The sequence below is a fragment of the Tursiops truncatus genome, chromosome 6, assembly GCF_011762595.2.
Source record: "Tursiops truncatus isolate mTurTru1 chromosome 6, mTurTru1.mat.Y, whole genome shotgun sequence".
In the NCBI taxonomy this organism is placed as follows: Eukaryota; Metazoa; Chordata; class Mammalia; order Artiodactyla; family Delphinidae; genus Tursiops; species Tursiops truncatus.
The window spans coordinates 69,369,014-69,382,481 of record NC_047039.1 but is presented as its reverse complement, the minus strand read 5'-3'; the positions used below and the strand labels follow the sequence as shown (position 1 = coordinate 69,382,481).

The 13,468-nt window shown below is 39.2% G+C and overlaps 1 long non-coding RNA gene across 1 annotated transcript; it reads right to left on the bottom strand.

The window, feature by feature from the left end:
- Positions 1–1,021: 1,021 nt before the first annotated feature.
- On the bottom strand, positions 1,022–6,070 carry LOC141278885 (uncharacterized). The gene is made up of 3 exons (XR_012332284.1): positions 5,300–6,070; positions 4,753–4,888; positions 1,022–1,736 (listed from the first exon to the last, which is right to left on the bottom strand). It is a non-coding gene; the product is annotated as an uncharacterized lncRNA (long non-coding RNA).
- Between the last annotated feature and the right edge of the window lie 7,398 nt (positions 6,071–13,468).

Here is a 13,468-nt window from a genome sequence, read left to right as displayed (position 1 = left end):
TCCCCTCCAATCAATATAAATGCCTATCAATGTAAAATAGCCACACAGCTTTCTACAATCTGGAGAGTAAAAAGCAATCCCAGGCTGACATAGTATGTATAATCTAAACGTATTGCTTTTTTCAATATGCATTACTGGTATTATTTAACATGCATTGAAGGTGGCCAGCATGCAGGAATAATTAGAACAATGGGCACCTCAAAGGGAACACATAGATGTCCCGCTGTACTGATAATGAAAGGTGCTATCAGAGGCAAATCACACCCAATTAAGACATAAAAAGGAGACATTATTAGTGCTTAATTCTGACTGTGTCAAGAATCTCTGTTTGCCTTCCTTTATTGCTGATAACAACATTGTCTTGACCTTACTGCAAAATTAATGGTAGGCATTTCATTGTGTTATATTCACTGTAACCTACTAGAAATTTGTGTGTGTGTATTTTTTTACGTGCTTTGTGATTTGTGTTTTTATATGACATATCACTTAGCCTTAACTTTGTTCATAATTCTTTAAAAAATGCAAAGCCTCAGAGCCAAACCAGATAAAAAAATCTCTGTTCGCAACATTCAAAACTATTCAAGACCAGCTTAATTTAAATTTGCATGAGCTATGTAGACCCGTGAGCTGGGTCTCCATCTGGTTTCTGTTTTTTTAATTTTATATACTTTACTGTACATATCTGAAGACAATACTTTAAGAGATATTGTCTTGTGTTGTGTGTAATCCTTGTACCTCTCCTCCAGAGGAATTGATGGTAATCCTTAAGCAGTGTGGCTAGATGGCCTTTGTCTTTTTTTATTGAAGTATAGTTGATGTACAATATTATATGTTACAGTTATATAATACAGTGATTCACAATTTTTAAAGTTTATACTCTATAGTTATTACAAAATATTGGCTATATTCCTTGTATTGTATATCCTTGTATCTTATTTTATACAGAATAGTTTGTACCTCTTAATCCCCTATCCCTACATTGCCCCTTCCCCCTTCCCTCTCCCCACAAGTAATCATTATTTTTTTCTCTATATCTGTAAGTCTGCTTCTTTTTTTTATATTCACTAGTTTGTTGTATTTTTTAGATTCTACATGTAAGTGATATCATACAGTATTTATCTTCCTCTGACTTATTTCACTTAGCATAATACCCTCCAAGTCCATCCACATTGTTGTAAATGGCAAAATTTCATTCTTTTTAATGGCTGAGTAGTATTCCATTATATATATATATACACACACATACATATACACACACATATATGTGTACATATATGTGTGTATATATATATATACACACACACATATATACACATATATACCACAACTGCTTTATCCATTCATCTGTTTATGGACAGATTGCTTCCATATCTTGGCAATTGTAACTAATGCTGCTATGAACATTGGGATGCATATACCTTTTCAAATTAGTGTTTTTGTTTCTTTTGGATATATATCCAGGAGTGGAATGGTCATATGGTAGTTCTATTTTTAGTTTTTTTGAGAAACCTCCATACTGTTTTCCACAGTGACTGCACCAATTTACATTCCCACCAACAGTGTACAAGGATTCTCTTTTCTTCACATCCTTACCAACATTTATTCTTTGTGTTCTTTTTGAAGATAGCCATTCTGACAGGTGTGAGGTGACATCTCCTTGTAGTTTTGATTTGCATTTCCCTGATGATTAGTGATGCTGAGCATCTTTTCATGTGCCTGTTGGCCATCTGCATTTCCTGTTTGGAAAAACGTCTATTTAGTTCTTGTGCCCATTTTTTTAATTGGGTGGGTTGTTTGTTTTATGTTGATTTGTATGAGCTGTTGATATATTTTGGATATCGACCCCTTATAGGTCATATAATTTGCAAATTATACTCCCATTCTGTGGGTGATCTCTTCATTTTGTTGATGGTTTCCTTTGTTGTGCAAAAGTTTTTAAGTTTAATTAAGTCCCATTTGTTTATTTTTGCTTTTATTTCCTTTGCTTTAGGAGACAGATCCAAAAAATACTGCCAGGATTTGTCAAAGAGTGTTCTGCCTATGTTTTCCTCCAGGAGTTTTATGGTTTCTGGTCTTACATAGATGGCCTCTTTCTCAATCTTCCCTGGCAGCTGTTCTGAGGCCCTCTGTTCTGGTCCCACACCATCTCTTTGTGCCTGTATGTATGGTTCCTGCTGCTGGACTCTTACTCAGTTTTAGTTTTCACTTGAAAACTTCCTGAAAGGACAATCTTTAATTTTGAGCCTGTTTTTGTTAATGTTGGGAATGTCTATGTAGTCATGAAAAACCTGTATTCTCTGTAGTGACTTGTGTTGTTTCTGTTTTACTTTGGTATGTGAGAGGGTCATGATGATCTTTGGAGGCAACAAAACTCTTCCTGTTTGAAATCTAAAATAAAAACTGATCTTCCATCATAGTTGTGTCATGACACTTTCTGTGTAACACCATTCATGTTCTATAGGCCACAGGAGCTTGGTATTGGTAATGTGTATGAAAGTATAAAGGATATATTCAATTCAATTCAGCAAATACATGTTGAGTATTTAGTACAAGGCAAACCTATGTAAGCTGGTTTCTCAGCAGCAAAAGAATTCATAAACTGATCCACCAAAAACTCATACCCATGATGACTCATGCTATAGAACAATTCTGAAGAGGATACTGATGAAACATGAGAGTCCACAGGATCCTCCCACACATGTTCTAAGAGAAGAGAGAGGCACGTTGCTCTTCTGATAATTTTACCTCTTCAAGCGTTACACTTTTCACAGTCAGCATAGAAGGACAAACAAAATATAATCAGGCCCTATTATCTTCACTGTTGAGTAACACGATACTTCACTGCTCTCTACATAAGTATTGTCAGCTGATGCTAAAAAGAGGAGGGTTATGTATGGCCAGTAAAGGGACTTACTAGGGCTGAGTCCTCTCTGAGGGCCAAATAAAGAAATAGTGCCTTTTGTTTTGCCTCAGTGTTCTCTCAACCTCCTAAATAAAGTGTTCCCTGATAGCATGAAGAAGGTATGAGTATAGATTGGAACAAAGGGACCATATCAAGGACTATCTCCATCTCTTGGGCCAGTGACATACACTGTGAGCTGGAATCTTACCAGCTCCTGGGTTCCTTTATCACCCAGCAGAAGAGTTTAGCGCCCATTCTAAATACTCATGAAAATAGGAATTCAATATGGTTGAATTCAGATGACAGATCAATTTCTAAATTCACAGAGACAATGGGATTGTTACATTTTAATATCCCTTCCATTTTGAACATTGACTAAGGTATTCTTTTCTGGTCCTATATTGTACATAATACTTTCTACAAGTAATTATACTCCAAAAAAACTTAGTCTTTTTTTTTAATTGGAGTGTAGTTGCTTTACATTGCTGTGTCAGTTTCTGCTGTACAGCAAAGTGAATCAGCCATACATATACATATATCCCCTCTTTTGGATTTCCTTCCCATTTAGGTCACCACAGAGCACCGAGTAGAGTTCCCTGTGCTATACAGTAGGTTTTCATTAGTTATCTATTTTATACAGAGTAGTGTATATATGTCAGTCCCAATCTCCCATTTCATCCCACCCCCCTCCCCTTTCCCCCTTGGTAATCGTATATTTGTTGTCTACATCTGTGAAAATTAGTCATTTTTTGTGTGCAGTATTATGCACATGGATGCTAACTAATTACTTTTTTTTTTTTCTTTTTGCAGTTCGCGGGCCTCTCACTGTTGTGGCCTCTCCCTTTGCGGCTCCGGACGCACAGGCTCAGCGGCCATGGCTCACGGCCCCAGCCGCTCTGTGGCATTGCGGGATCTTCCCGGACCGGGGTACGAGCCCGCGTCCCCTGCATCGGCAGGCGGACTCTCAACCACTGCGCCACCAGGAAAGCCCCTAATTACTTTTTAAAAGAAGTTTTCGGTCTAGCCTGGAACTTCTTCCTTCGTATTTCCCCAGATCAGGAATGGCAGTTACTTGGTATATATGCTGATTCTCTGCCTTCCCCAACCATGAAGACATGACTAATTAATTACTGCTTGCATTCCTGTTGAGTCTCAGAATCCTTCTCAACAGAGCTCCTCTCCAGCCCCACAATCAGTCAGAGTTGTCCTGGGAAATTAAAAAACGTTTTGCTATCCCTGGCATAGATAATTACAGAAACAATATTTTGGGCTTCATCCCTTACATTCTTCTCTGCCTGGTGTACTTATTGGATTGTGGCTATGTTTGTATGAAATCGTTTTTTCTTGAATTATGCTTTTCTGACTTTGACCTGATGTCTTTTCTTACAATTTTATATTTTATTTTATTACGACTTTAACCAGAGTATGAATCAAATGTACCTCAGTATTAATAACTGCCCATTGATTTTCCCTCACTCACTTCAGGAAATGTCTTTACTTCTGCCATTATGATACTGTGGGCAATCAGAACAGGCCTCCCCAAGATGCACCACTTTGGCATGTGGATTATTTTGAGCTAAAGGCAATGGAGACCCAGTGAACTCAAGAAAAACTGCTGCCCCTCCTTTAACTACTTAGAAAAAATTTAAACTGGGGATTTTTCTCAGAAAAAGAGTTATTTCCAGAGATAATTTTTTTATCTAAGTGACCCCCATCTATATGGCAGGGTGAACAGCTAATTACCAAACATCTGCTCTTCTTATCATCCTGTGAATGACCCTCCTGTCCTTGGAAGCCCCAGGCCCCTATTCCATTCCTTAGCTCACAATGGCATATAGACCTCATTTTACCTTTGTCTTTGAACCTCTCATGTGTGTGGGTCTCTGACCCTCTCATGTATATGAGATTCCTGTACATATGAAATTAAATCTGATCTCCTGTGAATCTTTCTCATGTCAATTTAATTCTTAGATCAGCCAGAAGAACCTAGAAAGGTAAAAGAAAAGAATTAATCATTTCAATTTTCATTGTGACTAAAAGTATGGGCCCTGGAGCCAGACAGCCTGTCTTATGTGGCCTTCCTTTGGTTTCCTTACCTGAAAACCTCCTACAGCTGCTATGAGGATTAAATGAGTTAATGCACACAAAGCACTTAGAACAGTGCCTGCCACATAGCTTGTGTCTAATACATGCTAGCTGCTAGCAGTGCTTGTAATATTAGCCATTTTTGTTGACCCAGCCTAGGTGGATTTACTCTTTTTTATCTGCACATTCTCAATATGCAAGATCTAATCTCTTAATTAACTTTTACTCATGGAACCCAAGGTTCACAACTATATAAGTGGGGCACACTAATAACAACAATAGCAATGGCATAAATTTCACTGTCTCATTCACCTGCTTCCTTGGAGGCATATCTTCTGGAAAGTGCTGTCAAGTGATCTTCCATCTCAGTGCCCTCATACTAATTTCTTCTCTTCTACATTCCCTTTTTCAAATCAATCCATGCACATCGACTTGCTGGAGAGTATACAACAATTTACTAGCTAACATACACATGAATTAATTCAGATATTGTACACATGCCATAAAAACAATTTAGTGTTTACTGCCCTCAAAGCTATTAGCATCAAGAAGTAGAGAAATAGGGCTTCCCTGGTGGTGCAGTGGTTGGGAGTCCACCTGCCGATGCGGGGGATGCGGGTTCGTGCCCCGTTCCGGGAGGATCCCACGTGCCACGGAGCGGCTGGGCCCGTGGACCATGGCCGCTGAGCCGGCGCGTCCGGAGTCTGTGCTTCGCAACAGGGGAGGCCACAGCAGTGAGAGGCCCGCCTACTGCAAAAAAAAAAGAAAAAAAAAGAAGTAGAGAAATAGTAACTTCCCTATTTCTTCTTCCTTCTTCTTTAACCGCATCTCTCTGTCTACCAACCTCCAGGACTTTCTCCCAACATGCAAGGAGTAGGCCCACCATGCACATCTTCGTCTTTACACTTCCAATCATCCCCAGTGTCTGAAACACTTGCAAAATGCAAATTTATAACCCTGTAACACCCTAGCTGCACAGTTCCTCGATATTAACAAAACTTATTTGCATTCCTCCTTTATACATCTAGGTGTGGCCATATCCCACCTCCTGCATGTTTTGGATCTAATCCACCCTCAAGACCTCAAACCGAGAAATCCTCTTTCTTGAGCAGCTGTTATCCTTCCACTCCCCTCACTTTGTTTTATGACATACTAACTTGGGTTATAATTATATTTATCACTTATCTTCTCTAATATATTGTAGGTTTTTTGACAGAAAAAAGTCATTTGTTTTCTATGTACCAGCAGTGCCTTGTTCATAGGAAGTGGCATTTTAATGTATGTGGAATAAATCACCATGTTGGATAATTATATAAAGATGTACCCCTCCATGTTCCTTAAATGCTACCCTGGGGCTTATTTGGTATATAAGCCCTCTTTGGTATATGATGTCCCTTCTCAAAAATTTGAATACACTGAATACATTTTAATACATGAAAGATTATTTATCCCCGCATACTGGAAAAAGAGTAAACATTTTTTGATGATGCCTAGTTTTTATGAGAGTATAAGGAAACAGGTATATGCTTATAAATGCTGGCATAAGTATAAATTAGCGTAAGCTTTGGGAAAAGCCATTTGGCAGTGAGAGAAAGGAAGACAAGAAAAACAGAGTCCAGAAGGAGGGAGATGGAAAAGGAAAATCACAGGATATAAAGGAAGAGAGAGATCAAAAAAGGTTGGGGAGTGAGAGGAAATAGGAAAAAAGTGTTGAGGTAGATAAAGAGAGTGGAAAGAGAAAAAAGAGAGGAGAGCAAAATAGGCTTGACGCCCTAGATAAGTAAAAGGCTTCCAGGTAGAGAAATAGGTGAGCCCAGGAGTACTGACCACAGCACCAGTGCTCAGCAGTTGCTTCTCCCTTTCCACCCCTCTCATGTGCTTCTGCTCTGCTCTTTTCCCTGCGGCCACCATCTGGCCCTGATCCCAGAGAGGAGAGGACATACTGTCACTCTCTAACAAAGTCTTTCGTCCTAGGCTTTGCTCTCTCTGGTCACATCTAATATTCTTCATATTCTTTTGATGGTTACATGTGAAATGTAGGATCAATAGGAATTTGATCACAGACTACATGAACATCAGAAAGCAGAACAGGAATAATGTATACTATTTTCTCATTCATTCCACATGGCAACTCTCAGTGTACGTGTGATATTGTGATTTCTGATAAGAAATATATAGATTTGCTTTTCGTCCCCATTCCTGGCACAGAACTCCTTGGAATTTCCTAAGTGATGGGGGAGGTGGGGGGAGTCTCTTTTATTATGTTAATGAGGTGACTTTTGGACCCCACCTAAAGATTAGGGGCGAGCCAGCCCTGAGATTAGAAGGTTGGAACTTTCAGTACCACCCCGGATCTCCAGAGGAGGGAACAGGGCCTACAGGTTGAATGGATCTCCAGTAGCCAATTATTTACTCAATCATGTTTATGTAATGAAGCTCCTATAAAAAACCTGGAACGACTGGGTTAAGAGAGCTTCCAGGTTGTTGAACACGTTGAGATTTGGGGAGAGTGTCGCACCTGGAGACAGCTTGGAACTGCTGCACCCTTTCCTCATACGTCTCCTTATGCATTTCTTCCATCTGGACATTACTGAATTATATCCTCTTATAATAAACCTGTAATCTATAAGTAAAATATTTCTCTGAGTTCTGTGAGCCACTTTAGCAAATTAATTGAACCCAGGGAGGAGGTCATGGGAACCTCGGATGTATAAGCAGTAGATCAGAAGTACAGTTAACAACCGGGGCTTGTGACTGGTGTCTGAAGTGTGTGTGGCAAGGAGGAGGGACAGTCTTGTGGGACTGATCCCTTGACCTGTGGAACCCTATGCTGTCCCTGGGTAGATAGTGTCAGAATTTGGTTGAACTCTTGGGGAATTCATGCTGGCCTCCAGCTGGTGCTTGTTTGTGGTGTGGGGAATCCCCTTCTCCCCTCACACTTGGAATTGGTACCAGAAGCTACTTAATGGGTAAATATTGGATGGCCTCATTTCTGCCACTCCCTCTATGGGTAGCTTTGACTCATTTGCCCCTAGGCGTCTCAGTTTTCTTTCAGTTGAAGGAATCAGCAGTTTCAGTTTGAAGTCTGAGTTTCCCAGAAGCTGGAGAGTTCTGTGGCTCTTCAGTTAGAGACTAAAGTCAGTGATTCCCACAGAAGGTGAGGAAGCATCTGGCAGACAGGGCTCAACAAGGTGGCTCTGCTTTTTTACATTCCAAGTACGACTTCTACTGGGGAAGAGTTTGCATTCTCTAAACCCTCATATACTGAGTGATCACAGGACTGTGTACTACTGGCCAGAGGACACACTCATAATCCTACCTGTCTCCTCTCACCGCCATATATTTTGGCAAATCTTTTACGTATGTCCAAAGTTTGCCCAGCTCTCTACAGCTTGTAGGTTCTAATGGGTTCACATTGACTAAAAAATTACACGCCTCCTTGGCAGATGTACTTACCCGCATAAGGATGGACCTCCAGCCCTTACAAGTCCCATTCCCCGAATTTCTCTTTGCATTCTCACTAATTATGCACTTGAGCTTTTCTGCCCCGGGCTAATCCCCTCCTTCATATCAGCTCCCTCTAAAGCCATCTGCGGTCAGCCATCAGCCCTGTTTGTGAGAATGTGGGACTCTCTCAGTGCTCCAGAACTTAACCATTGAGGAACCAAAGTAGAATCACATCCCCTACAACCCTGAGTGCCTGGAGTCACAAGATATTTCATACAGAAGAGAAGTTACTACTCTGTCCTTTCCTGTGATGCGTTTTGTCCTCTGTGACTAAAACTACACTTCTTGTGCTTCCAAGGTCTTCCCTTTCTGGGATTAGTTCTTTCCTTCTATTTCTGCCTGCATCCCCTTCTCTCCTCAGGGCTTAGGCACAAATCGTGGGAAGGTAATGGCATAGTACCAACTTCTGACCTAGAACCATGCTGGTTTTCTTACCCACCATGAAAGCAGTGCAAATCTTTTCCTCCCACCTCCCCAATCCCTTTTATTGCCCCCAGGGGACTTATCACATGAAAATGGTTGCTTTGGCCAACTTAATTTACCAAGCTCTCAGGTATTTCCAGACCCATGTGAATGAATCCCAGAAATGCCTGAATCCTGATTATATCCTAGCAATGAGCTTACAGATTCCCATTCCTTCAAGACCATGCTCTTTACAAGTTGGTGAAGGGTGAGTTTGATGGTGTTCTTTTCCCCATGATTGAATACATATACTTTAAAACCCATTAGAATCTTTTACAGAAGAAGTAGACAAAATCAATATGAGTTGGTGAGGCAGGCAAGGACTGGATGAGTCTGAGAGAGTTTAGATACATACACATAGATAGATACATACATACACATATCGATATGTGTGTGTATACATATATAGATAGATACATATGTTGTACATACATAAATAAACATCAGTGACATGTCCTATTCGAATACGTCTATTTACTGATCCACCAAGGGAGTGGATGTGGAGCACTAATATAAGAAAGTATAAGAAAGTAACAGCTTACTATAACAGAAAAGTAAAAGTCAGAACCATGACCCCCCAAAGAAAGAAAGAAAAACAAGCAAGTAAATCATGTCCCTAACTTCCCATTGGCTATAAAAAAGGCTTTAGACCCACTATTGCTGTTTCCCTGAAGCAAATATACTGATGTATATCATACACTTTGTGCACATTAAACCATTTCCTGGGTTTATTGTCTCTCCTAGGATGATCTCATTTTTAATATTGTATGTGTTTTTAAAAACTGGATTATTTTGTTAATTTTATCAAATTATTTGTTAAATGAAATTTGCTGAATTTTATTGTGAAATATATAACAAACACAAATATATACATGTTTATATACAATCTATGTGTTTGTGTACAAATCAAAAATTTTTTAATATTTTTAGAAGGATGAGATAGATAAAGTGTGTTAACTTAGCAGAGGCATATATAACAAAACCAAAATAGCTTTTGCTGAATCCTTATCATTATTATCAAGAATGTCTAGGTGCTTAGAATTGAGCTATGCAAAACAACTAAAATGATTTCACATCATCTGAAAATTAAAAAAACATATGTTTAAGAATTAAATGCATATGGGAAAATGTGAGAATGAAGAAACAAAAAAATGAAAGAAATAAGGCACAATTCTAGAAACAGTGATTCTTACCAAATCCAGAAGTAAATCTATTATAATATTTTAAAGTATGCAAGTACAAGGAGAACTCATAGAACTCCAAGTCCAATCTAAGTAATATTGGTCAAACAACAATTTTATGGTGTGGTCTAGAGGGCAGTCAGGTATGCACGCCTATATCAATGTTTTAGAAAATAAGAGTTAAGGCCCTTACTGAGTCATGAAATCAATAACATATTAGAAACATTTTAAGTGGAATAGAACAAACCAAAACAGAAAAGAATAGAAACATGAAATAGAAAAGATAACGTCTTTGTATTTTCCAAGGCAAGGGTGCTATTTCAAGAAACTTTGTTTCAGATATATATATACCTACAGGAAGACAGATATAAGATTTTGTTTTGTTTTGTTTTTTTCCTGTGGCTACCTACCATATGTTTTGACAGCTCCTACCTTTTACAGTGTGAGTGAAAAATAATTTGCATGACACCAATAAGGCGATGTTCTACTTTGAAAGTATTGCAAATGGTGACCTTTCTGCTAGTACAAATGGCAAAGCACTTCACAAGTAAAACCCTGTAGTCGAAATAATCAACATGAAGTGATGATGTAGGGAAAGAAAAGGAGGGGAGGCCAGAGCAGTGGGGAGTGGTTGGCAGTGATAAAGAGCCACTTCAATCTATCAAAGAAAAAAATGCAGCTATTAGATTAGCTACTGTCCACAACTAGTTGTTGCTTCTCCACTTGTACATCCCCTACACTGTTTTTCTTTTCAAACGTGTGAGCTCTCAGACAATACAGATTTTGACATTTCCCATAATATAGAATGGCTCAAAAATCATTACAATCAACAATCATTATAATCAACTGGGTGAAATGGCTGGAAAATGCTTAAATGCCTTTAGTGCCAGCTTCTCACTCACTGAAGCAGACCTCAGACCATCTCTCACCGCTGATTAGGCCACGGCTTAATGCATTGTAGCTGGGACTCCGATTTACTAGGAAAAAGGAAGAAAGGGAAAAAAGGAAAAAGTTGAATGTTTTAATATGGACTGAAAGGCTTCCCTCCTTCTTTCTATATTCTGTAACTTCCCACCACCCATATTTTCCTTCTGATTATGCTGACAAGATATTTTTTGGATTCTACATTAGGGCAAGGTTCTGTATGCATCCCGTGTGATTTCTCAATCTTGAGAGCACTAAGTTTGAGAAGGTTTTCCGCACATGCGTGTGATTTAAGTATTTATTATGAAAATGAGATGTATACTCATCTCAAAGATCTGGAGAGACCACATCTCATAATGGAGGGAATCTTAGGCTGTGAGTCAGTTCACCCGGGATTTTCACCCAATCATGAAAGAGCTGTTTATATAAAATGGACACATTCTTGCGTCTCTCTGGGTTTAGTTTCTGTAAAACATCTGCTCCTCATTTGTAAAACAAGTGAGGAACTTGGCTAAATGTTATTAGAGTTTCCTTTCATTCTAAAGCTCCTGGAATTTCTCCCTAAAACTATGGGATAAATACAAAAATTCTCACCATGTGTTTGTTTATTTAAGCACTGAGCCATGATAATACCAACTAAATAAAATATACCTATATGGGCTTCCCTGGTGGCGCAGTGGTTGAGAGTCTGCCTGCCGATGCAGGGGACACGGGTTCGTGCCCCGGTCCAGGAAGATCCCACATGCCACAGAGCGGCTGGGCCCGTGAGCCATGGCTGCTGAGCCTGCGCATCTGGAACCTGTGCTCCGCAACGGGAGAGGCCACAACAGTGAGAGGCCCGCGTACCGCAAAAAAAAAAAAAAAAAAATATATATATATATATATATACCTATAGACTGCTAGTTAGTTGCAACCTCCTGTTAGTTACTAGTTGTTAAAAACTAGAACAATTCTAAGGAAACAATGTGATCCAAAAGAGGAGAAAAGTAAAAAGTAAAACCCATTTAAGATACTACCAAGGAAAGGATCCAAACAGATGTGCCTTTATGGAGAAGTAATAATAGTAGAAAACTCTATTCTGTTTGTCCTCTGACTGGAGATAAGCAACAATGCCTTAGTTGAACAGAGTCTACCCACCATAATTCTATTTGAAAGAATGACTGAGGAAGCTTGGGAAGAAAAGGTGATCCTAATGGAAGAAAAAATTACTCAGGCTTGACCTATAACATCTCCATATAAGCCTAACAGGAGAGAGGATGGGTGAACTGACTCACAGCCTAAGATCTGAGTTCTGGAAGAGCTCTTATTTTAACTTGTTCTCCAACTGAGGCTGTGGTGTGGGGTGAGGGACTAGGGAGGAGGAGAAAGCTAGCAATTACTTCGTTGGCAGCTTTAGCCCACACACTCCCCGGTGAGTACATCAAAACTGTAATGCAAATGACATTAAGTGGTACAAAGTTGAATACTGTTTTATTTTAATAGAAATATATTTAACATCTATAACTTGTATATAAAAACCTATGAATTTGAAAGATATTGTTGTCTAGGATGTTGAGAGAAACTAAGTAATTGTTTAGGCAGTCAACGGCAATCCTTGTGGTGTGCAGATATCGCAAACATCTTAAAGGTGACCCATGAATGGCCGAAGTGCGGCCATTGACTTTCTAACTTGTCAACTTCCTTTACTTTCTAACTTCCTGTCTCTGTGCATATGTTTGGATTTCACCTATGCTTTCATTTCTGCTTCTTTTGAGGGCATTTGAGAAGACACATTTTAAAAGTTAAAGAATCAATTTAAAATGCAAACCGCAGCTTCCTAGTTGTTTAAAGGGGGATTCCCCCACTTAGAACAAGGAAAAATAAGGCTATGCACAGTTCTTAAAGACCAGGGATTTTGGCAGAAATGGTGTGCTGCAGGCACTGTTGAAACAGATTGGTGATAGCACCATGTCTAATAATACCAAGGAAAGCAAAACTATGACAGGTGTCCAACTTGGCAGTCCTTCCCCCAGTAAGACCATTTAGTTTTTGGCAACCAAAAAATAAAGCTTCATCAGATATACATAAGAGATGATTCACAGCATCTAATCTCTAGACCTTACTTTCCTTACTCCCATGGAGACAGGAAAGCCACAGCTCTTACCTGTAGAGACAGCATCACAGGGCGATGTTTTCAAAGCACTCTTCCTGGTCACTAACTCCTATAGATTGGAGAATTGTCCTGTTTCTTCAGTGGTAAGGAGTAACAATGTTAATACAGATGTTCTACATCAGGTGGAGATCAAGGCTTTCGACCCTTAGGTGATTTTAGGTGGAAAAATGTAAATTCTTAAGTACATCACTGTTACAGAGATTTACCAGTTTGAGCTATGGAAATTACGACAGATACTAAAATGTCTTTTTTTTT